Consider the following 25,352-nt stretch of genomic DNA (forward strand, 5'->3'; position numbering starts at 1 on the left):
AATCAGTTTTGAAGAATACAAAGGAACTTTATTCATTTGAAAGTTTCTGAATACCTCTTCTGTGCAAAGAGCTCTAAGGGATTGGAAATAAAGAAAAATAAGGCACAAACTCTAATGTTTCACAAATCCTAAGGACAAGAAAATAAGAAAATTCTCATGCACAAAGTTCCTTTTAAGAAAGTTCAATTAGGTGTTGAAAGAATTTTGGGTGATTGTGGTTTCTTTGGCTTCTGGTAGGTGGGGCTATTGGGCCTGAGAAGGAGGAGACTGTTCTTATCTCCCCAAAGTAGAAAATCCTGGGTCAGCCAAAGACACAACTCTTCTAGGTTAAGCTTCCAACTACCAGGGTCAAATGCATAGTTATGTGGGGAACAGGGCAGAGTGGAGGGTAACCTTTGGATGAATCGGCTACTCCTTGAGTGACAGATCACCTCAAGAAGCAGAAGAATATGTTGCTGAGTGCACAGACCCTACGGCCATACTGCCTGGGCTCAAATCCTATTTTGGATTCTTTATTATCAATGAGACTTGGGCAAGTGTTGTTTCATTCAAAATTCAATTTCCTTTTCCTGTTTTTTGGCAGGGAGAAGCTCTCAAATTCATCCTCAATAAAGCAAGAGTAATAGTAGTGCATACCTCCTAGAACTTTTGGGAAAATTAAGTTAAGTAAATGCATGTGAAAATGAGTAGAATGGTGTTTAACATAGAGTCAGAGCAATGTAAGTATTAGCTGTTATTATTATCATTACTGAAGGGAGCAGGAATGGGTCCAGAAGACTGGACAGTCAGGAAAACCCAGCCTGTCTCACTTGGAACAAATGTAAACCCAAAGAATCAATCCCTCCCTCTCATCTCCCAGAGTACATTTCTCTGCCTTCTGCTTGTTTTATCTCCTAAAGAAATTTATGACAATGAAATATGTGTACTCTCTTCTCTCAATTACATTTATTTCCATGTTAGAGAATAATTCATTGTTAATGATGTCTCTTTTGAACACTCTACTTCTTCATTGGCTTTTGACCATTGGAAACTGGGGCAGGAGATCAGAAGAATGCACTTGTAATTCAAAGAGCAAATTGCATAATCCTCAGTGTTGTTGAAGTACAGATGGCTTGATTTAGGTGAAGCTATTGATCTTGAACCTCTAGTTCTAAACCTTCTTTTGAGATACCCTTTATTGTTACCTAGAGACTATGGATGAAAGGTGTGTAGTGAATGTGATCAATTCCCACTTAGCCATCGCAACGGGGGAACATTAACTCTAAGCACTATCCAGATGGGGCTTCTGCTCTGGCTTTCCTCCAGTCAGGCATCCTCCAACTTCCACAGGGTGAGAAATCAAGGAATTATGCTTTGAACATCTCACACCCTTCTAGAATATGCTCTGGATATACAGGACCCTAGAATTTACTGTCTTGATAATCTTGAGAACTTTCTAGTACCTACACAGGCTTTTCTCAGGGTCCAGTCTCTTGAGATGGACAGCGTCATATGGGTACACTGCTGGGACCAACCTGGGGTCAGGAAGCAGTTGTTTGCTGGGAGTAGTGGATAGAGCTTGGCTGTGCAGCTGGGTGTTGAATACATGGTTGTGAAACCTACTGTGGTCCTTGGCAGAGCTGAGAGTAGAAACAAAAGACATTAGGGGCAGATTGAGCTCCATGTACCTCTGCATTCTGAGGCATAACTCCAAGAATCTGAGAATTTAAAATGTAAACTTGGCCTTCTAGGTTTTTATGAAGATTTATTTGCCAAAATAGAGAGATAGAACATAAGTTATTTAAGGGCTTATTGGCTCAATTCATAACTTAAACATTAAAATGTATAGCATGAGGGCTTCCTTTTGAACTCTTGCCCAAGCATCACGAGTGTTAGGGGCAGTTCTAAATAACATAGGTATGTACAAAAAGCCCTCACACTAAAATATCATGATTTTCTTTGCCAATATAGCAATGCCCAAGAAATGGATCAGTCCATTCCAATGCAAAAGCAGAGGAGAACTAACATAAGACTAGGGAAGACTATTTATTACCATTTTTTATCCTTTCTTTATCTTCCAAATTTGATTTCTGGGAAGAGAAATATGATCACATTAATAAATCTAAACCAATAATGGGACAGTTTCTCCAGAACAAAAAGCAGAAGAAAGCAGAGGGAAAATCCCTAGAGGTTGGTTATATCAAATATGGTATGTATCTACTCTCTGTCAAGCCAAAGTTGTGGTGTCTGAAAATTATTGCTGGAATATCTGGAATTCTTAATAAAAATTCCAGAAAACCTGGGGGCTTCTGGGCAGCATATGAGAAATTAAGATGAAAAGAATATTTCATCTAAAAAAAAAGAATATTTCATCTTTTGTGAAAGTCACAAGAACAAAGAACAAGTTGTTCACAAGGTATGATCCAGGTACTGCCTAGTGACAGTGTCAGTTTTTGCTAAAGGTAGAGAGAGGGAAGAAACCTTTCCTTCCCGCTTAGGGTCCCTAGGGGAAGCTGCATGTAGGCTGTTCCTGCCTGGCGAGGTGGTGCTCCTGGCACATGATTGCTAATGACTCCTGACCTGGTAGTTACAGCTCCAGAGAGGCTGCCAATTCCTTCCTGTACTGTGGGCAGGGAGGGGCAAACTAGCAATAGCAAGTGAATAAACAATCTGAGTAATCAGTGTCTCTTCATTTCAGTTCAACCCTGAGGATCAATAGGGGGCTCCTTTAAAAATATTACTTTTTTCTTTTTAATTAATGTGATAGTTGTACATGTTTATGGGGTAAAGTATGATATTTCAAAACATGTAAAAATGTATGATGATTAAATCAGGATAATTAGCATTTTCCATCTCCCAATCCCTTCACTTCCCCTCCTCTCTCCCTCCATTCCTCCCTCTTTCCCTTCTTTCCTTTCCTTTGACCCTCCCTCCTCCCCACCATTCCTTTCTTTCTTTCTTGGTACTGGGAGTTGAGCCCAAGATCAGTCTACCACTGAGCTACATCCTCAGTCCTTTCTATTTTTTTTATTTTGAGACAGGGGCTTACTGAGTTGCCTCCAACTTGTGATCCTCCTGCCTCAGTCTCCCAAGTCAGTGGGATTAAGGGTGTGTGCCACTGTGCCTAGATCCTTATTGTTTATTTATGTTTGGAAACTTCAGGCTTCCCTTTTCTAGTTCTTTGTCAAATATATGATAGGTTATTGTTACCTGTTGTCCCCTTGCTGTAGAACACTAGAACCTATTCCTCCTACCTAACTGTATTTTGAGACTTGGCTGGGGACTTCTTTGATGAGTCAATCTTATTTTCTCCGTCTATAATCATGTAGCCTCTGGCAAGTCAATGTATCTGTGAGCCTTGGTTTCTTTAGGTGCACAGTAAGAGCAATTACCTCCCTCTGAGGGCTTGTCAAAATAGCAATACTATACCTGCTTCACAATCGATGCTTCTTCCTAAGCATTTAGAGTCCTTTCCGAATCAATGAAGTATTTTAAAAGAAATTGCTACATATCAGACACATGCTATTTCCTTGGTTATTTGAATAAGAAAATCTCTACCCTTACCAAGTTTATTTAATGACTGTCTCTATATACACATTATACGGGTATAGTTCTGGAGAATAAGTCTATCAGGAGGGCCAAAATGAAACTAAAGGATGTGGTGTGACTAGTTTCTACTATCATCCTGGGTTAAAAAATGCATCTGGCTCCCATTTCCTGTAAAATTTTGCTTATTTGAAATGTTCAAGAAATCAATTGATCTGACTTCAAACAGACTAGGTTTTGCTGGCCGTGTAAAAGCCCAAACCTTCTTTTGTGTCACTCCCAAGCCTGGACTCCCCAAGCAGCCAGTTGCCTTCATACCTTAGTAAAGGACTTCTTTTTGGCTGCTTACCCTCTGTGCTGAGCCAAGTGTCAGGCTGGGAATGGAGGCCATAAATCTCAGTGATTCTTCATATTTGAAATTTCTCCTGTTGCTTCTGATAAGGAAATGACAGAGGTTCTCAGCAGTATGCATGGGCCTCAGAAAAATTTGTTATCCAAATCATGTTTTGCTCATAAAATGGAAAACAAAACGTGCTAAATCTGGCGTTGAGTTAATCCAGATGTTTTTGAGGGCTTGGGCAGTGAACATAGAAATTATCTTTGTTGTTGCCTAGATTGCACTTGGAAATTTTTAGAATGAAAACCAATTCTTCACTATCATTTAAAATATTTTAATTAAATATTTCTCAATGGGAGGAAGGGCAACTAAGTTCTTCCTAGGCAGAGTTTTTTTGCAAAGAAAGAATTTTTGCCTTTTTGTAGTAAGAGCGACCTCACTACTGTTTGCACGCCTTCCTCTGTTCCTCCCTCCATGTATTTTTGGTACTTCCAAGTTTCAGCTTCAGTGACTGAATGAAACGGATGTGATTGGAGACCAGCAGTTCCTCAAAAATGGAAATATTTTTCCATGATCTATGCACATGCTCTGAGATGATTAATGAAGCCAACCCAGGTCTGGCCAAGTCCCTGCATGATCATAGCATTCTCAAAATAAAACAAGGAAAACAGCTTTCTTTGAAGTTTCCAGTTGATTTTGAATATTTTCTATCCAACAACATCACCGATAACATTTACTGTCTGGCATAACATCGACAAGAGTCAATCCCAGGAATCACTGGGAACATAAAGTTTCATTTAGCAGCATTACCTAGGATTGACTCTTGTTTGCCTGAGACCCACATCATAAATAAAGAGAAGAAAGAGTGCAATGTACTCATCCACAGTAGGAATCCTGCAGGGCTTTGGTTAGCATTGACATGACCTCAACTAGCAAATGGCCCCATTCAAAAGAACCATGGTTTTGAGCTATATTGTATGAGAAGCTCATTTAAAACTCATCCAGAATTTAGAAATTTCTCTCCTGTGCCTACTGTCAGGTCCTAATTATGATTTTGTTGGCTTAGGACCACACAATCAATGATTGTGATACATTCATTCTTTGGACTGAATTGGTCTATTCATTCTTCTGACTGATAAAGCATCTGGCTTTAGTTTCAGTGTTATAACTTGCTCTTTTATTGTCACGTAGATACAGCTTTATGAACTAGTAAGGCAGTCATTGTGTGGTTAATCAAAATATGGGTTAATCTAAAAATCATGTACCTTTGATCCTGGAATGTGCTTTTCACTTATGTTTGAACATGGGTGTGTCTGATGTCCTGAAAGTTTATTGCAAACAAAATATTGAAGCCCCAGAGTGAGAAATCTATCCAAACTTTACATTTTAAAACCTTTGCTTAGTTCTCCTTTTTTCTCATGTCCAAGCTATCACTTGGGGCAGGATAGATTATGAAATAATTTTTAGGACTATTTTTGGGTTAGAAGTCTTTCACTTTTTATACATAATAAAATGTGGAAGTTCTAATAAGTTATATAGCAAATACATCTCCTTTACATTGTATTTGTCATGTATTTGTTAATGCATTCATCTAACAAGCACTTCCTTGGTGCTGATTGTGAGTTAGACAGTGTGCCTCCAGACAGTGAAAAACACAACTCCTCTTCTCATGAAGCTTATGTTTTAGTGGAGGGAGCAATACAAAAAATAAATCAAGGTGATTTTATATGGAATTAAGTGCTACAAAGAAAAGGAACAGGATTTTGTGATGGGATGGGAGTGAGACTGATCTAACATTAGGTAGGTAGTCAAGAGAGATCTTCTTGAAGAGGTAGCAGCTGAACAGAAGCCAGCCATGTGACTTTCTCTGCACAGTATGCAGGCAGAGTGCTCAGCTGTTGTAAAGGCTAATAAGAGTGCTTTCCTGGGAGGATTAAGTGAGTTAATGCATTAGAGTGCTTAGAATGATGCCCTGGAGTCTATAAATGCTAATTGATTTTCATTCACCAAATAGTCATTGTCTCTACCAAGTTCAAGCCTCACTGCACGTGCAGGGAATTAAGTTTCATTAATAGACTCCTGACTGCGGGGAGCTCACATCACACCTGGGTGCAGTGCTTCTTTGTGTGTGGTTTCCTAACCATTTGCATCTCACTCACTGGCCTTCCTTGCTGCCAATCATGTCCTCATGGAGTCTTATTAGAGAGGCTTGGGGAGGGGTCCAGAAATGTGCATTTTCTACAAGCTTGTTCTAGTTGATTCTTATGTCTACTACTTTCACAGTCCTAGTGAAAAACTGATCTGTGATTCTTTTGAATACATTATCTGTTATAATATCAAGGATAAATAATTGCACCCACTGTGAAGGATACCTCATAATGCTCAAGAAGAGCTCTGTCCAGTTTATGGAGCCATACATATCATGAAATTCTGTTTCACAGTTAACATCCTGAAGTCCTCAGGTCTAACTTTGTCACTGATCTTGAGCTGGCTGGGGATATTGTGTGTTTTGGGTTAAGCTGCTTTAGGCTGTGGTGTTGGAGGTTTGCCTGACACTTTTCAGTGTCCTTTAAAACCTGTCAAAGAAAAATAATGTTTTTACCTTTTAGGAAGAATTTCAGCCTATCTTGAAATTCCTCCCTGGAGTTCCTGCCTACACCTATTTTTAAAGTGTGATGTCATCAAAGGGGCAGATAGGGAAGATTTATTTTATTATTTCTCCTTGGATTTCTACCACAATTTATCCTTTTCCTTTTCTCCCTTCAGAATGACTTATACTCATTTTTTAAAAGGTCTTAGATTCAAAGATCTCAAAGAACACAGGCTATAAGAACAGATTTATGCCAATCTCCCGGAGGCTGAGCGATAACAGCCTCTAGAATCCAGAATAGTTTTTGTGCAGAGACTTCTGTTTTCCTATCAAACACTTTCCTAAGAGGGCTTAGTCTGGGAACAGGAGGTGTCCACTTCCTTTTATCATTTATCATTTTTCTCTCCTTATTCATTACTACTCTGGTGGCTGCTATGGTCAATGATAGTGGCTGCTAATGGTGTTCGAAAAAAGACCAGCCCTGAGCAGGAGGTCAGAACTGATAAGGGCAAGTGTACTCAAGTAAATTAAAGTCAAATTAGAATCTTAGACATGGATCTTATAAGCTTAGACTGAGTTGATCCTGAGAAGGATCCAAGGAAGCCAAAATTTGGGGCTGCCAACTTGTCAACTATTCAGTTTTTTAACTTAACTGTTTAGGTCGACAAGAAAGAGCATGAAAATGAAAGAGAAATGTAGACTACTTAAAATTGAAGGACCTAAGATAAAGATTTGTTAATTCTTAGTCAACATCAATGAATTATATCTGACAACAAGAATTTGATACCAGGGAAAAAGCCATATGTTAGATAAGAGCTGCTTTATCAGGGGAAAAGCTTTCTCTTGATATATTTTCATTAGGTTTCACCTGAAAATTTAGTTTTTTTGTATAAAAACAAAATAGCAAAGATTCTTTTCTACTTTCTTTTTTTTCCTCTTCAACTTAGCTTTTCTTCACTCAACAAAGATTTGCTGAATACAAAGTGTGTGCCAGACACAAATCTACTTGTTGGCGACCCAGTGATATAGAAGACAGACAGATTCTTATCTTTATGGTGTTTGTAGGCCATGAGAATTTCATTTCTTCTTCCTGTGTAGAAACGATCAGAGCTAATTAGTACTCATCAGAGAAGCTAAAATATTGAAAAGGAGCCATTCTCCATAAAGTGGGAACCAAGAAAGGAACCCTGTTTCATTGGAATGTGTTGGCCCTTCAAGTTTTCTCTGTGTATGAATAAAATACTTTCCATGCCTATCTTTAAACTTCTGTTTATGTAGTTTTGGCTCTGTCCCTTATTGACTGGTGATTTGGGGTAAGCCTTTTTGCCCCAAGTATTTTCTTGCTTTTATTGACCATGTATGGGTGGTGTGATGGCACTGTTCCAGATCTCTCAGGCCAAGCCCAGCACAACATACTGCCCGGAAGTTCAAGACTCTGGTTCCCACAAAAGTGCCACTGGATCACAGACCAAGCATGTTTCTCTCCCATTTCCACTGTAACATTTCTTTCTCAAGAGTCTAATAATCTCAGGCCAATACTTAACATTCCTTTGAACTGAACCATGAAATTCTACCTTGTACTTCTTGAAAGAATAGAGAGCTAATCTTTCATTATTCCTATTTATAAAAGTATCCTAAGCAGAAATTATGATTTTAAAAAAATTCTCTGGGCATGAGTCTTTGAAACTTTTTACAAAAGAACATTTAGAACTTTTATACTATTTCAGGCTCATGGTCTGGTTCTTGACTCTTCCAGAGTCGGAAGCTATGCAGCAGAATATCACTGTTGCTCTACAAGGTTTCTCCTTAAAAAGGGGGTGACATTTCTGAAAGAGTCTTGAATTAAAACTTCTTAAAATTAAAAGTTAACATTTTTGCACTTTCAAAAATTAATTTTGAAATCAAGTTAACTGGTACTATTAAAGGGTTATAGTTTTCAAAAAATAAAATGGTATCAGTAAATGGTACTTGACTACTTCTTCAGCTTCAAAGTCCAGGAGACATTGCTGATATCTCCTTTTCTCACATATCCTATGCATCAGCATGTTTTATGGTCTCTCTCATAAAAATACGTTCTAAGTCACTATTATAAGACACTGATTGTGTTTTTCTTGGACCACTGGACAGATCCTTAATTCCTTGCCTCTGCTCTTGACCCTGTCGAAAAAAGGAATTAGAGCAATGATTTAAAGAAACAGATCAGCTTCTGAGGTGCCTGTGTTCAAAACCCTTCCTTGGCTCCCAACTTCTGTTCACATGGGCTCTGAGCTCCGTTCCACAATTGTCGAGGCCTGCATGATCCAACTCTGCCTTCCTGTTAGTCACTAGGCTTGGCTGGGGGATCTCCTTGCTATCCTGAAACAAACCAAGCTGGCACCCAGTGCTGGGACTTCTTCCTTGCTATATCCTGCTCAAACTACCTTCCAAATCTTCCTTCACATGACCTTGCTTCCTGCAGATATTGGATCTGATATTCTCTCTCAGAGGCACTTGCTCTGACTGTTCAATTTAAGGCATCACTGCCACTACATTGTTCTCTGTCCTTCTACCATACTTGGGTTTTCTTTGTCATCAGACACTGTAGAACATAATTGTTTATATTCTCATTTATTATCTTCTCTTCAACTACACACAATGGAGCACTGAGGGTGGAGTGGCGTTTTTGGCTTCATTCACTGCAAAATCCCTACACTTACAATAGTTCTAGGCATGTACTAAATTCTCAGTACACTTATTGAGTGAATTTATAGTTTTTATTATCTTTTAATTAATCTTTTAATTCTAGTATATTTGTATAAAGAACTTTTTTTTTTTCAATTCATGTATCAGAGGGCAGTCATCTTATATCAGGATTTGATTATTAAACCATGATTGCAGGACAAGTACAGGCTTAATAATTAGGATAAGTGGACCCTCAGCCATTCATTTATTTTTTTCAAGTTGTTTAAATTTTCTATCATTTTCTTTCACATTTCTGTGCTTAGATTTTTTTCACTTCTCAAGCACAGAAGCCTAATTAGGTGATGAGACACATGCAAATACTTGAAAGGATACAAAGAAATTTATTAAAGTGTGGTGCTAATATTTTATCTTCTTCTATTTTTATGATTACCCTTTATTCACCTGTCTGAATGTTTTTTTTCTTTTATTACCATGAATCTTTATTCCAGCTAGTCTTGACATTACACACACACACACACACAGAGAGAGAGAGAGAGAGAGAGAGAGAGAGAGAGAGAGAGAGAAACTGCTAGTATTTGGTTTGATAAACATCTTATAGTATTGGGTCTATTGAAATAATAAATAGTTTGGTAACTGAGGTGTTTTAGATGAGGAGCTAAAAGGATTATCAAGAACAGGTTTTTAAAATCCAAGATCTCTGATACAGGAAAGCTGGAACCAGGGGGAATGGACCTCAGTCCACCAGCAAATACATGATTTTTCTGCATGAGTCCTTTGGAGAGGACTCTCAGAAGGTTCAGAATGGGCAGTGGCACAGAGTTCAGTACACAGGCCAAGTACCACATCCAGGAAGAGAAATGGAATGTGGATCTCTCTGATTGAGCTTTTCACTTAGCAAATATGAGTGTTATTATTTACTGCTGGCACTTCCGGACAATAACTCAGGAGATCAAATCTGATCTCTTTCACATGTGCAAGATAATTTGAGCAAGACCAGTACCGTTACTGCCCATGACCTTCCTGTTTGCTTTTGTGATCACACTCACTGGAAAAGTTGAGCAGTTTAGAATTTAAATCTGGCTTTATAGAACTCCCAAAGTATATTTTTGGGAGTTATAAGACTATGTAAACTAATTTTTATTTTTCTATTTTACAGATGAAAAAAAGGGGAGCCCAGAAAGTTTAAGTGACTTTTTAAGTCCACGATTGCATAGCAAGTTGGAAATTGATTCCAAGACTGATGCCAAGTCAGTGCTCTTTTTGTTATATGACCTTGGCTTTGTGAAAGTAGAAGCATTTCTTTTATTATGGCATATGAGCTGATTTCACTGGGAATAATCAGCAAAAATCATTGCTTCAGTGTGTATTTTATTGCAGACCCCTGCCTAGGAGCTAATAACTATTTATATATGCCAATTATTTTAGCAATGGGTTTATTTTTTCAAGTTTATTTATTTATATTGATGGATAAAACTGTATGTATGTGTCATGAATAACATATTTTGAAGCATATAAACATTTTGAAATACCTAAATCTAGCTAATTAACATATCCATTACCTCATGTAGCTATCATTTTTGGGGTAAGAACATTTACCATCTAGTCTTAGTATTTTTCAAGAATACAATATATCATTGCTATATGTCACAATACTATCTAATCAATCTTTTGAATTAATTCCTCCTGTCTAGCTATACTTTTGTATCCTTTGACCAACATCTCAACTTCTCAACTTCCCTCTCCACCTTACATGACTCCGTCAGCCTCTGGTAACCACCATTCTATTTTTATAAGATCATCTCTTTTAGACTCCATATGAGTGAGATCATCAGGTTTGTTTTTTTAAATTATTATTTTTTATTTTGTTTCTGGCTTACTGAACTTAACCTAATGTCCTCTGGGTTCATCCATGTTGTGAATGACAATATTTCCTTCTTTTTATTGGTGAATAGTCTTCTATTAGGTATACACACCACATTTTCTTTATCCATTAATATATTGGTGAACGCTTAGATTGATTTAATATCTTTTGGCAACTATGTTTTAAATTGCTAATATGAGAGGCTGGTTAATGTAGTATTTTCTGAGAAACTGTCTAGGTTCAATCTCAGATTTACCCTTCTTCTGGAATTTGTACATTTGTGGTTACATTTCCTGTCTCAATAACGAGGAAAAGAGTTGTAGGTATTTCATTGTGTAGATATGAATAATTGAACATATATGTAAAATAGTGGAAAAGTTGAGCACATAGTAAGTGCTGTACATGTGTTTATAAATGTGAGATATAAAGGTAAACAAGACAAGAACACATTAGAATTTATTCTTAAGGGTTCTCTTCTTGAATGTGGTTTTGCAAAACAAGCAGTTTGCAAATGGGAGCATTATTTCCTCCTGTAGTCCCTCAATGTAGTTATTCAAAATTGTCACTAGATGGCAATTGTGATCCATAAAATAAGCTGTGGCAGGTTGAAACCAATGGGTGAAACTCAGGCATATGAGCTTTCTTTGCCCTGTATCCTTGAACTCTGGCTGTTCTTTCCCCACAAGGAGAGACTTGAACAAAACTGTAGTTGGCAAAGTTTGCCTTCTGTAGTTACTCTTGGGGTTCACCCAGAAGCATCAGTCCTTATGAAGGCAGCTACCTACATCCTAGTGTGAATTTCCAGGTGATAACCAGACAGCATTAGAATCCTGTGTTAAGAAGATCAATCAGAAGTTTAATAAATGTATTCCCCTCACCAGCAGCCTCAATATTCTTGGGCTTCATCAGATCGGCTGACCAGGAAATCAGCATTTTAATAAGTCTTATGGAAGATTCTGATGCCTGCTAATAATATTTGAGAACCACTGAGATAAACCAGTGTTTAGCATCACGTAAATGTTGGTACTGGAAAGGTTCTCAGAGAACAATTTGCCCATTACTCGCATTTTCTCCAGAGGGACACTGAGAAGTTAGACAAAGTTAAATGAAATACTGGAAGAAGTAAGGCAGATGCCATTATATATGATTGAAAGTCTCAGTCTTGGCTTGTGGTGGACCTGGATTCCTGGGCAGCTAGACTGCATGTCCCAGCTCCTCCCACTCTGTTCTTTTCCCTCCAGCTTCCTCCTCTAAACTGAGACCTTTGGGTACACATCTCATTCTGATGGTAGACAAAAAACCACTTTAATATTTATTTATATAAGCATTTGTTCATTCATTTCAATAAACATATCATGAGAAAATAAAACTAATTATGATGTATTCTCTGAGGTCCAGTGTGTACACATGCCTGTGTGTGCATATGTGTGTGTATGTATATGTGTGAGCACACCTATGTGTGCATGAACCTGTATATACGTGTGTGCATATGCTGTGTCCATACATGTGTGTGTGTGCATGCATTTGTGTGTATGCAAATGTGTGTGGTGGGAGTGAGGGGGAATCAAGTAAAGAAAGTCATCTCAAGTTTGTAAGAGAGGGGTATATGTAGAGAGCCTTGGGATTAGGAAAGACAGGTAAGAGCAGGAAATTTCAGAACTGAACCTTGGGTGTGACTAGGAGTTCATCAGCTGGAGAAACAAGGAAAGAACATTTGGAATGAAGGACCAGCATGTATTTGGAGCCATGAAACACACTTGTGGGGAATCACAAGTTTTGTTTCAGAAGGATGTCACGGAGAAATTATGTTGTAAATACTATTACTGCTACTACTAGTTGGCAGTTATTGAATGTTTACTATGTGTTCAAGCACCATTCTTAGCATTTTTCATGTATTATTAAATGATTTAATTCTTCAATAACTTCGCAAGAGTCTATGCTTATGCTCATTTTACAGAGGACAATGGACATGCAAATGCTGTTCTGTTTTCCTTAAAATCAAGTGTTACCACTTCCATTTCTTAGACTGACATTGAACCTAGAAAACCAGTTTTAATATTTACTTCTTGATGGCTGTGGTGGCATACGCCTGTAATCTCAGTGGTTCAGGAGGCTGAGGTAGGAGTTCAAACCCAGCCTCAGCAACTTAGCAATGTCCTAAGCAATTCAGCAAGGCCCTAAGCAACTCAGTGAGACCCTCTCTCTAATAAAATATAAAAAAGGGCGGGGGTTGTGGCTCAGTAGTTAATCACTCATTGGTTCAATCCCTGGTACCAAAAAAATATATATATATATTTCTTTCATGATGATATCTGTAATGTGAAGTGGGTATGTGTTTGTGGAGGACAAGAAATATGTTCTTAATAAAAAATTTTATTAGAAGTATATTTTTCATCAGTACTTAAATTCATGAGATTTTTGGTGTCCTTATTATAAACTCAAGGAATAGAATGTTCTATTATTCTTCTGTCTATTGGCAACGTTGGAAGTAGCCAATTTCTCATAATAGGTGACTTTGTTTGAAAAGTGGCAAAGAAAGTACATTTCAATTATTTGACTCACTGAGGAAAGGAAGCTGAGTAATGGGTGAGTGACCTGGTCTGAAATCGCAGGCTTTGATATATTTTTGGTTTTTACTTTCCAGTGTTCAGTATGACTGTGCTTTTCATTGGCAACATTAGCAACTTCCATTCATTGCACAGGAGTGCCCACAAACAAACTGAAAATTAAAGTTGTAATTAAAGTTCTGGTAGGATTCGAAATACTGTGCCTAGTTCTTCCTAAATAAGCTTCCAGATGTTCCCGGATTCTTTGGGATATTTTTGAGTGATTTTACTTTTTCCTGAGAAAATCATTTTTCTGCTCCAATAGTTTTGCATCTGCAAAATATTGGTATTGGATAAAATAATCTAGAAGGCCCCTTTCATCTCTAATGGTCTGTGGATTGATGATTTAATAAGATTAAATGGTACAAAGAACTCATTTCTGAGTTTTCTTTGTAGTGAAATTTTAATGTTTTCGTAAGAGAAGTTATCAGACCAAATATTCCTCCATGAATTTTTCACTACAATTTCTAAAATAACTTTATATTTTACTTTTCAGGGTCGTTAATACCTTATCCACCCCAAAGGTGTAGAATATATTTCCACATTTTACACACTAGAAATGAATGAGAGCCAGCTTGTTTTAAGGTGGGGAGAGGTGTCCTATACATACTCTGTTTTCTGATTGCTACAATAACAACTTTCAGCTTTATGAGCTCATGTTACAACCTTGATCTTTACACTTGTGCTGGTAGCTGAGATTCACACTGCTTTCTCAAGAAAATCTGAAACTCAAAGCAATTTTCACCTTCCTTATTTAGAGAAGTTGAATCAAAGGAAGGGCAATACTTCCTGAAAGAAGAATCTACAAAACATATTGCTACTACTATAAAAATTTTTGTGATTGAAAACAAAATTTGCATTTAATGTTTTTCACCCCCAATTATTGTGTTTCTCATTTACAATCATTGTTGAAGTCAATTACAATGATTTTTCAATTTATCTATTATAAGAATAATGTATGTCCATTTTGAAAATTTCACAGAAAAGATAAATAAGAACATAGAACTACCTAAAATTCTGCCCCTCAGAGTTGGATATTGTTAATATTTTTCTTCTTACTTGGTTTTAGGTAAGCATGATCATTAAGAAATTGGAAACATACACTATTTTGAAATCTTCTTTTAAACATTAATATATAGCATTTACACGTCATTTTAAAAGATGAAGACACTGAGGGAATGGTGAGCAGTAAGATTTGAGCTCTGCCTATTCATTATTGTATAAAGCTTTTTAAGTTTCATTATTTTGAAATTTTTAGTGCCATTCTGATTTATGTTCCCATTGTTTTCACACTTACTCTTTCCAGAAAATATTTAGGGTGGTTTCAGTCTACTTTCTTCCAAATGGGTATAACAGAGAGGAAAGCAAAGTACTGAAATTCATGTTACGTATTCATTTTTTATACTAGACCTTTGCTTTATAAACAATAGGTAAGTTTTAACACATTAGGAAATCGTACTAGAAAGATTTATTTTGTAACAAAAAAAGCCCTTTAGAATGTAAATAGCAACCCACCCTTAATTAACTGTTGTCAGTACACATTTTTCAAAAAACGTGTTCACAAGTCTACCAACTTATGTATTCTTAGACAAGAGTTCCGATTTTATTACTCAACGCTCCCTCAGTGTCTAAAACTGTCCCTGATCCATTGTATATTCTCTGTAAACCCTTGTGGAGCTGAAATGAATAAAAGGGAATCAATTCCAAATATTCTAATATTATCAATGTATGTTGCATTGTGATTTCAAATAGCAAATAGGAGTAAGAAGCAGTAATGGTTAAGAGTTTTTGTTTCTGATCCATGGGGCTAATTTTCAAAGCCCTATGAAGGTTATGTGACATAATTTTAGTCTAATTTTTTAGCACAGTGCTTGAACCCATAGTAAATGTTACATCAATGTTAGCTTTTAGTACTTTGGGCTGTTTCTTTCTATCTATCTGTATATTATTTTAAAAATAAGAACGTATTTTTTTTTTCTAAGGACTTTCAGATTTTTCAAACAGAAATAAGCTACTTCTGAGATTATATATGAAATAACAACTTGGTAGGGAGAATAAAATTTGTTAGATAACAATTATGTATAATCATTACTTTACATTTCCAATATTAACCTAATAGTCCAATATCTTATTCACTCGAAATATTTATTGGGATCATATTTTAAAATAAGCAGTGCTATACAGTCATAAATATAATTTATAATTCTTTCCCTGGCATTTTTACTTCTGAGCCCTTCAAGCATTCAGCAAGTATAAAATGAACCTTTTTAATGAATGAGCAATTAGAAGCATCAAAGGATGAAGCCTGACTTTTTCTCTGCATGTGGAAGATGGATTAAAATGGCTGAATCACTGTGGCTAGTTTATATCCTACTCTGATAGAATCTCAGAAAATTTTTATCAGCTGCATCAAGACAGGTTCATAAACAAGTCCAATAATATGAATTCAGTATCACAAGCACTGAACAATGGAATCCTCTACACCAGCACTACCCATAAGAACATAACAGGAGTCGCATATATAACTTTATGTTTTCTCGTAGCTGCATTAAAAAATGAAAAGAGAGGTGAAATTAATCTTACTTAATTATGTTTATTAATGTATTAATTTATATTTATTAATTTTATTTAACTCAGGATTTTGAGACTATTATCATTTAACATGCGATCAATATAAAAAGTATTAACAAGGTATTTTACATTTTTTTTTCATTCCAAGTCTCAGAAGTTTGGCATATAGTTTATATTCATAACACATTTCAATGGGGACTGGCCACATTTCAAGTACTTCATAAGGTTGTGTGGCCAGTGACCACCATACTGAAGAGTGCCACTGTACTCATTTCTATTTTGCCAAGATAAGAGGCACCAGAGAGTGATAATGTGTTGGAGGAAAGACAAAGATCAGGCTGGAGTCTTAGAATGTTCTGCGCCTGGCTCTGTGATGTTTGATATTGATAAAACTATGAAAGAGTGATTGAGTTTCTCTGGGTCTAAATTTCTAGTCTTTATATTGAGAATGGTTAATAACTACCACACTCCTCTCAGGAGGCTGGGGGTGGGGAGAATAAATAAGAAATTGTATATAAAAGTGTTCCATTAGATCATACAGCACCATACACATGTAAGACATTATTACCTCTTTTATTGTAGATTTGCCATAATGTCTTGCCCAAGGCCACATTCCAAGTTGGTGGGAGAATCAAGGATAGAATCTAGGATTCTGACTTCTAGCCATCTGCTTCAGTTAAAGGCTATTCATACCAAATGACTTATATAGTTTTTAACTTTGAAAAAAGTCATTTTATTAAAAAAAAGAAAAAAAGAGAATGGCAGTAAGAAGTGAATTCCATATTGAACAGTTAGGGTCTTTTTTGGCAAATGTCATGTTCTATAGTAAAATTATACATACAGGATATTTATATACTTATATACTCAGAATTACAGCCATCAAGGATTGGAGTTTATTGCTGTCATATAATATAAAAATTCATGTTCTTCAAAGCTTCAAACAACTTTTAAATTGAACTGTGGTTTCCCTACTCTATTTATCTCCAAAATATAGTACAGCCACAAGAAAGCCCTTCCATAGTGGGCTTGATTAATAAAACAGATATGGATCAATTCAGCAGGTTTTCCATAGATATTTTTGGTTACAGATGTAGCTCATTAATTCCCATGTGTGAGACACTACCTCTCTAGTGTGAATCCAAGAGACACATTAGTGTTGAATACAACTGGGAATAAGTCAGTTCAACCCATACATAGTGCTTCCTGTGTGTATGGTACATTAGATATTTTAATGATCAAAGAAAGTTTGTTTCTATGATAATTGTCACACATACATGTGATTTAACTTGAGGACAATATGAAATCTGTCTACCAAAATGTCTATGCTAGGTGCATGAGGGATCTATATTTTAGGAAGGTAGAAAGATGATCAGAAAGGAAATTCTAGATTTCTCAATTACTCAATTCTAGATTACTTAACATTACATTCTGTACTTTTAGAGGGTACATGGAGGATTAGTTGGGATTTGTTTTCATCTCCTTAACTGGATGCCTATTATGGTATTCATATTTGAATTTTTTGATCATTGTATACATTTGTGTCAAGTGAACTTCATAGAACTTAAGAATGAAATAAAATATTTAGAGTCTTATACCACATGAAAATAAACATAACCCATGTTTATTTTCACAGAGAAAAAGACATATTTAAAAAGTTAATTATTCTTTTTTTTTAATTATTATTTTTTCAATGAAAATTCTTTAAAATAATTTTCAGCAGGTTATTTTCATCAGACAACTATCATATACAAACTTCAAGCCTGTCAGAATTGATGACCAGGTTGAAGGAACATAATTTTTATTTTCACCTGCTGAATCATTGCTGTTGACTATTGAATAAAATCATTTATTGAGAAACATTTACATTTTATTGCTTTTGCACCTTAGTTTAAAAACAAAGAGCTTAATTTTTTAAAAGTCCAATAAAATGCATTTTTGATATTTCCACCATAACTTTACAAGCAATTCCTCTCCTCTGCCTTGTAATAACCACCTTCTGCATTTTTATGATTTAGTTTAACATTATTATAGTAATTTTTTACTGGGTGAGCCCATCAATGCCCTTGGCAGCAAGATTTTGTTACAAGAAATCCAGAAGCTGAGCCTGTCATGGTTGCAACAATTACAATAATTTCTTTGGATTGAGTTCAGAGCCTTATCCTGACATTAAGAAAGTAATCCATGTCCTGTATCTTTCACCAGCTTCTTCAAAATCCTAGATCAGCTTGAGTTCTACGACCTGTTGCTTAAATAAGCATGTATTTTTTTTTAAATTTAATGGTCCTGTATTATAAATATTTCATTTGGAGAACATCTAGCTCTGATGGAATCCTGCCAAGATAATTGGTGGTACCTATATTAAAAATGTAATGCCTTTATAAAATCATTAATATATTCACATTTCTCTAGGAGCTCTGAGTGGATTCACTCTAGACAGGATGTGGCCATGTGGCATTAGTTGGGCTAGATGCTATGCTTGTCTTGTTCAGGTGCACTCTCAGCAAGAACACAAGAATCTGAGGAATCTTAGCAATTCATTCCTTCAATAATGAAATAAGATTAAATGGACTATAAAAGCCATTGTACTATTATATATTAGGAAATATTGAGCCGTGTGTCCAAAAGTCACACTTAGGAGCAGGCAATAGTAATAAGCATAGGATGGCTGTGGATACTATGAGATAATGTCTACTTGTCAGAAATGGATGGTATGTTGTGGTTTTTTTTTTTCCATCAAAGTTCAAAAGTTAATGATGTACTTTATATTTTTATTGCTTTTACTGAGACATCAATTAAGGCATAAAAGAGATTCTGGCATGCTGTTATTATTTTTCACTGTGCATATATTCAATATCACATGTGAATAAAGCCATACTTGTTATATCATTCTCTGTTTCATACATCCTAGATTGTCTCTAGGAAAATTTAGTACATATCACTTCAGTCATCTGAAAGGAATCATTTGTTCATTATAGCTCATAACTTAAAACTATAAAATATCAGCCGGAAAAAAATTGGCCCAATTAAGAGAAATATGATAATGGTAGAAAAATACATATAGACATGTCTGGGAGATGATAAGATTATTTTAATTTTCCCATTTGCACTGGAATTATTTATTTAACAAATCTCCAGATCTTTTATTACTTAAAATCCTCTGCTGAATCATGAAAAGAAGCTTAAGTTAGCAATTTTCCTTTGCAAATTCTAGCTGCTAGCATCTGGTGAACACTTGGATACCTAGTCAGGTCCTATGGAAATGATTATTTTAAGACTCAATTTCAACATGCCTGGACTTAAAAATCAGCGAGGATCACACTCTGCACAGAATTTTACTATAGGGGATTTAAAAACCTGATATTAGTAGCTATGGTCTGAGGCTTTTGTAGAGGTGTAGATAGGATGGGAGATAGAATGTCTAGGAAGGCTGGACACCTGTCTGTCAAATGCCAGTATGCTTCTGGACAGAGATTGGCTGCTTCACCAGTGGACCACCCCAAGGCTGGGCTCCAGCCCCCACACTTACATTTAGACTTGGCTGGCCTGTGGAATCGAGGACCAAAGTCCCTGCTTATGCCTTGCTGTGGCACTCCTGGGGCTGGCTTCTGTCTCTTTGCCCGATGCTCCTCTACTTCTAGAACAGCTTCTAAAGTAGAAAAGAGAGGACTCTTTTTACTCAGTTGGAAAGACAATAAAAGGCAGAATTACTATCAAAGTTTCTGGGATCATAGGAAAAATTACATGATAAGAATGTATAAATACGTACTTCATTAAAAATGCTATTATATATCAAAAATTTAAGTGTGCGTTTAGGATATAAGAGAGATACTTTTATGCTGAATAGGAGTGTATATTTTTCATTTCTGTGTAACCAAGTATGCATTTATTTATTTTCTGTACATATATTGCTATAGTTTGGATCCAGAATGTACCCCAGTTGAGTCAAGGCTGTGGGGCTATTGGGAAGTGGAACATTTAGCAGGTAAGGCCTAGTGGAAGGAAGTGAGGTCATTGTGAGGCATGCTCTTGAAGGGGATATTGGAACCCAGGCCCCTCCTTTCTCTCTCTCTAGCTTCCTTGCTGCCATGAGGTTGGTGAGCAGCCTCCTCTGCCACTCACTTCTGCCATGATGCACTGTGCTGCCACTGGCCCAAAATAACAAGGTCAAATGACCATGGACGGAAAGCTCTGAAGCCATGAACTAAAATAAAATGTTTCCTCTTTTTAAGTTGATTATTACTGTTTTTTTTTTTTTTGATACAGTATAGCAAGCTGACTGATACATAGGTTATATATAGTTTTTGTCCAAATAGACAATGTATTGCATATCTTTTTATGTACTAAAGCTTCACTAATTCAATTCTCATTAATATAGATTTGAGATAATTTTATAAAATATTTGGACTTTTGTTATACAGGAAGTACATGTATGAGGAAGTAATACTTCAGGAAGAAAAGCTAGGTTTGTGTAAAAAAAGTGAGCTTTTTTGAGCAATACATTTTCTACCAAATTTTTAAACAATAGTATTTGAGTTACACATTATTCTTAGTTATTTACCAAGTCAGAATTGATAGAACTTTAATTTGGCAACATTTTTAGGTTTTAGTTTGAGTTTTGATACCGTTTAACTACTTGAATATGCTTTATAAATTTTTTATCATCTTGAGTTTTTAGGAAACATTATGTGATTTCTCTCTATTTGAACTGAATTTCAGAAATTTACACATATATTGTTATAGTTACTTGTGTGTGAAGTAACAGACATTTCCTATTTTTATTTTTATTTTTTGGTGTGTTTCACAGAAACTTGCTTAGGAAATTTTCATATTTATTGTTTAAAACAGATTTAAGCAGGAACAACCTTAGACATTGAGGTAAATAAAAAGATTTGAAAGAAAGTGTTTGTTAAATTAAGAAATGAGTGCAGAATTGAGTATCCAATTTAGAGTTTTAGTAGTGTGATATAAGTGACATATTCTAGAGTAGTACTGTCCAATAAAACTTTCTGGAATAATGCAAATTTTCTATATTTATACTGTTCAATATGGTAGTCACTTGTCACATATTGCTTTTGATCTCTTGAAATGTGGCTACTGTGACTGAAGAACTGAAATTTCACTTCTTTAATTTTAATTAATTCTAACTAAACTATAGAACTAGTGGCTAGTGTCTATCACATTGGAGAGAAATGTTCTAGAGTTTCTCTGTATTTGATACTCAACACAAAAATGGATGTCTTCTATCTGCTAAATATCTATAAAACAGAAGTATCCCCAAAGTCAAGTCCTACCCTTGTATTCTGACATGTGGCCTTCACTATGGAGCCTGCATGGTGTTTGTTTAGGCCCAAAGGGTAGAGCCAGCAGCATTCTGAACTTTAGCTCAACTTGTGGATATTCACACATAAGTAAAGTTTGGGTGAGCCATAGGTGATTTGAGACTCTTCCATTTCTGGAAAGCCATGGGATCTCAGATTATCTCTAGTAATGAAGTTTTATAACTAAAGGGACTCAAAAGCTTGGCTTTTCCCATTCACTGCTCACATAGTATGATTCTGCAATCAGAAATAGATATGAAAATGATACCAATGAAAAAGAAACCCTCCAAATTCTGATTGTATATCAGGAATGGGATGATAAATATTTTTGTGGCTCTTGATGTACCATTCTTCAATGAATCTTTCTTGAGAACCCACCAGGTATAAGGTACAATGCTTAGTACTTGTACTAAAGCTTCACTAATAGAATGTATTAAAGAAATTGGACACAGCTCCTGCTCTCATTGTGAATAATTGTATTAGATCATAATATTTTTTCCAAAGTTGTCTTCTGAAATTTATTATTTCCTTTTGGTTATGGTAAAAAGACAAGAGGAGAAATATACACAGTAAAAAGAAGTTCTAAAGATTATTATTTTGTGCATGCTATACACCTAATGCAATTTACTTCTCTCTGAACTACTTTCAGAGATACACACAGAGGTAGATTGTTTTTAAAATGCAACATTGGAAGCACAGGAAATCAGAGAGACCTCAGCTGCCATTTTTAAACCTTGAGACTAGTAATATTGTTAAGCATTTATTAAATATTTGACACATATGTTTAAAAGATGTTCTTTCCTCTCTATCATCCAGAAAAATGTCCTTCAAAATAATTACGCATAAAAGATTTTTTGGTTGCTATTAATGTAATGACGCTCTTTTTTAAAAAACTAGACCATTCATAACACTGTAGGAAAAAGTGCTACAATCACTGTTTATGAAATGAATCAAATTATTCAACATCTAAGCATCATTGCAAGACTTGAAGGACACTACTGGCTGCACAGGCAATATGCAACTCAGTATTTTTCAAAGGATGAACCAGAAATGTGGCAAAGTACTAAGCAAGAACTAGTTAGTTAGATTTCCTCCTCTTCACACAGCAATTGCATAATTAAATGAATGGTCTAATCTGCATTTATTAGATGAATCTTCAAATGTGTCATTGATAAAAAAATTAGGGATGAAAAAATTAAAAATTAAGTTAAATGAATGAAGCCACAATATCTAGGATCTAAAGTCAGAAGAATTTAAATATATTAGTTGAAGGAATATTGTCCTTGATTTTTGTGGACACTTTGCAAATGAAAGCTTAACACCAAAACCCAAACAACCCAGTCAATAAATGGACTAAGGAACTGAATAGAAACTTCACAGAAGAAGAAATATAATCTGTTAATAAATACATGAAAAAATGTTCAACATCTCTAGCAATTAGAGAAATGCAAATCAAAACTATTCTAAGCTTTCATCTCACTCCAGCCAATTATCAAGAATACAAGCAATAATAAGTGTCAACAAGGAAGTGGGGAAAAAGATACACTCATACATTGCTGGTGGGACTGCCAATTGGTGCAATTGCTCTGGAAAGCAGTATAGATATTCCTCAGAAAACTGGGAATGGAACTCTCTTTTGACCCAGCTATCCCACTCCTTGGTTTATATCCAAAGGACTTAAAACAGCATACTACAGTGACACAGCCACATCATTGTTTATAGCAGCTCAATTCACAATAGATAAATTATAGAACCAACCTAGATGCCCTTCAACAGATGAATGGATAAAGAAACTGTGATATGTATACACAAGGGAATATTACTCAGCCTTAAAGAAGAATAAAATTACGGCATTTACAGGTAAATGGATGGAGCTGGAGAATAGCATGCTAAGTGAAATAAGCCAAACTCAAGAAACCAAAGGCTGAATCTTTTCTCTAGTAAGTGGATGCTGATTGATAATGGGGGAGGGGTAGGGAAAAATGGAGGAACTTTGGATTGGGCAGGGGGGAGAAAGGGGAGGGGAGGACAGTGAAATGATACAGATATTATTAGTCTATATATATGTATGATTATATGACTGGTGTGACTCTGCACCATGTACAGCCAGAGGAGTGAGAAGTATGCTTCATTTGTGTACAGTGTGCCAAAATGCATTCTATAGTCATGTATAACTAATTAGAACAAATTAAAAAAATGAAGTACAAAGCAATGAAAGCAACCACAAAGGAAAAAAAGAGATAAATTTATATAAATACTTAAAAAATTTCATATAAAAATCACCATGAACAAAATTGAAAGGTGAAGGGGAATTGTTTCTTTCTTTTAAAGATGGCCAAGAGTTCTTTGACTCGCCTCTGTGTTCCTTATCATTGAATCTGGGAGAGCTTATAACTGCTTTGACCAATGTAGCTCAGTGGAGGAGGCAGTGTAACTTCTGAAGCTGAGTGATAAATGCCCATTAAGCTGCTTCCTTGTTGTAATGCTGTTTTTTGAGCCCTTACTTCTTACTCTAAGTAAGAAGTCTGACTACCTTAAAACCACCATCCAGGAGAAGTCACATGTAAGTGCTCCCATTGACAATACCAGCAAAGCTCAGGTTTCCATCTATCCCTGTTAGGGTGTTAGGACCATTTGGGGCCCTAGAGATTAGCCATTTTACCAGGTGAGTAAGCCATGAGAGCAGAAAAAAGCTCCTAGATCTTCCTGAATTCTCAATCCATAAAATTGTGAGGTAAAGTAAATTTTTGTTGTTTTAAACTACTAAACTTAGATGTGGTTTGTTATATAGCAAAGGTAACTAAAGCATACCCTCTTATATGTATATTTTTACAAAAATTAAAAACTTGAATGTAAAAGACATCCTGAGAAATTATTGGCAAAAGTTGAAATAGTGTTAATATCCTTTTCATAAAAGAGAAAAACATCAATACTATATAGTAAAGTTGGAATTTAAGTGAACAGATAATTTAAAAAAGGAGAAATAAATAAAGCTAATAAGCATGTAAGAAAGCATTTAACCTCAGTAGTAATGAAGACAATGAAAATTTAATGATGAAGTTAAGATTTTGGTCATCAGATTGGCAAAGAAGAAAAAAATTATTTAATTTGGTTTGGGTTAAGTGAGAGTGTAAACTGCAAATTTTCTGTAAAATAAATAATGTTATATATTCAGACCTTTAAAAATATCTATTTTCCTTGATGATTCTAGGAATTTAGAAATTCAGGTCATGAAGTAACCAGAAATAAGATAAAATAATAGGGTGTTATTACAGTGCTACTTATGGGAGCAAAATACAAAAACAAACTTACTGTCTGTCAATCAAGACAGTTAAATAGACTATGTTAAATAGACTATTATATTGTAGAATATTATTTTATTATTTAGAATTAGAATTTAAAGATATTTTATTTGTTAATTCTGACCTGGGGACCCCACAGCAGAGTAGAAAAATCGAAGGCTTTATGGTCATATAGACTGAGCATTGAATTTTGGATTTGTCATTTACTTTTGTTAAGTATTTGGAAAGTTGGTTTTCCAAATTTAATTAACATCATGAGACTTTCTAGTTTTCATACAAGAAAAATGGGTCTGAGTACCTATTTCATTTGTTATAGTGATTATTAAATGAAGTTATATATTTATGACTAATAATGCATAATAGTTTTATATGGATGTGTTTATAAATAATGAACACATGAGTTTTCCAATAATTTTGTCTCTTTTCTTTCCACCCAAGGACACCATTTGAGCTACGTATCCAAATTCACATTACTTTCCAAATTCACTCAAAGTTTTTCCACCTGGCTTCCTCCCTCCGTGTATCCCTTTCTATCATTATTTAGTCCCTATATCACAGTC

At 35.5% G+C, this 25,352-nt stretch overlaps 1 protein-coding gene across 2 annotated transcripts in view; it reads right to left on the reverse strand.

The window, feature by feature from the left end:
* Col8a1 (collagen type VIII alpha 1 chain) overlaps positions 1-25,352 on the reverse strand; it is a 148,575-nt gene that overhangs the window by 35,919 nt on the left and 87,304 nt on the right. For both annotated transcript variants that reach the window (XM_046455383.2, XM_046455382.2), the window contains exon 2: positions 19,699-19,818. The gene's annotated coding sequence lies outside the window, so the exon portion shown is untranslated. The remainder of the gene's footprint in view (positions 1-19,698; positions 19,819-25,352) is intronic.

The sequence above is a fragment of the Marmota monax genome, unplaced genomic scaffold (assembly GCF_021218885.2).
Source record: "Marmota monax isolate L192 unplaced genomic scaffold, Marmota_monax_Labrador192_F-V1.1 WCK01_AAM20220418_F8-fsc00053, whole genome shotgun sequence".
NCBI classification, from domain to species: Eukaryota; Metazoa; Chordata; class Mammalia; order Rodentia; family Sciuridae; genus Marmota; species Marmota monax.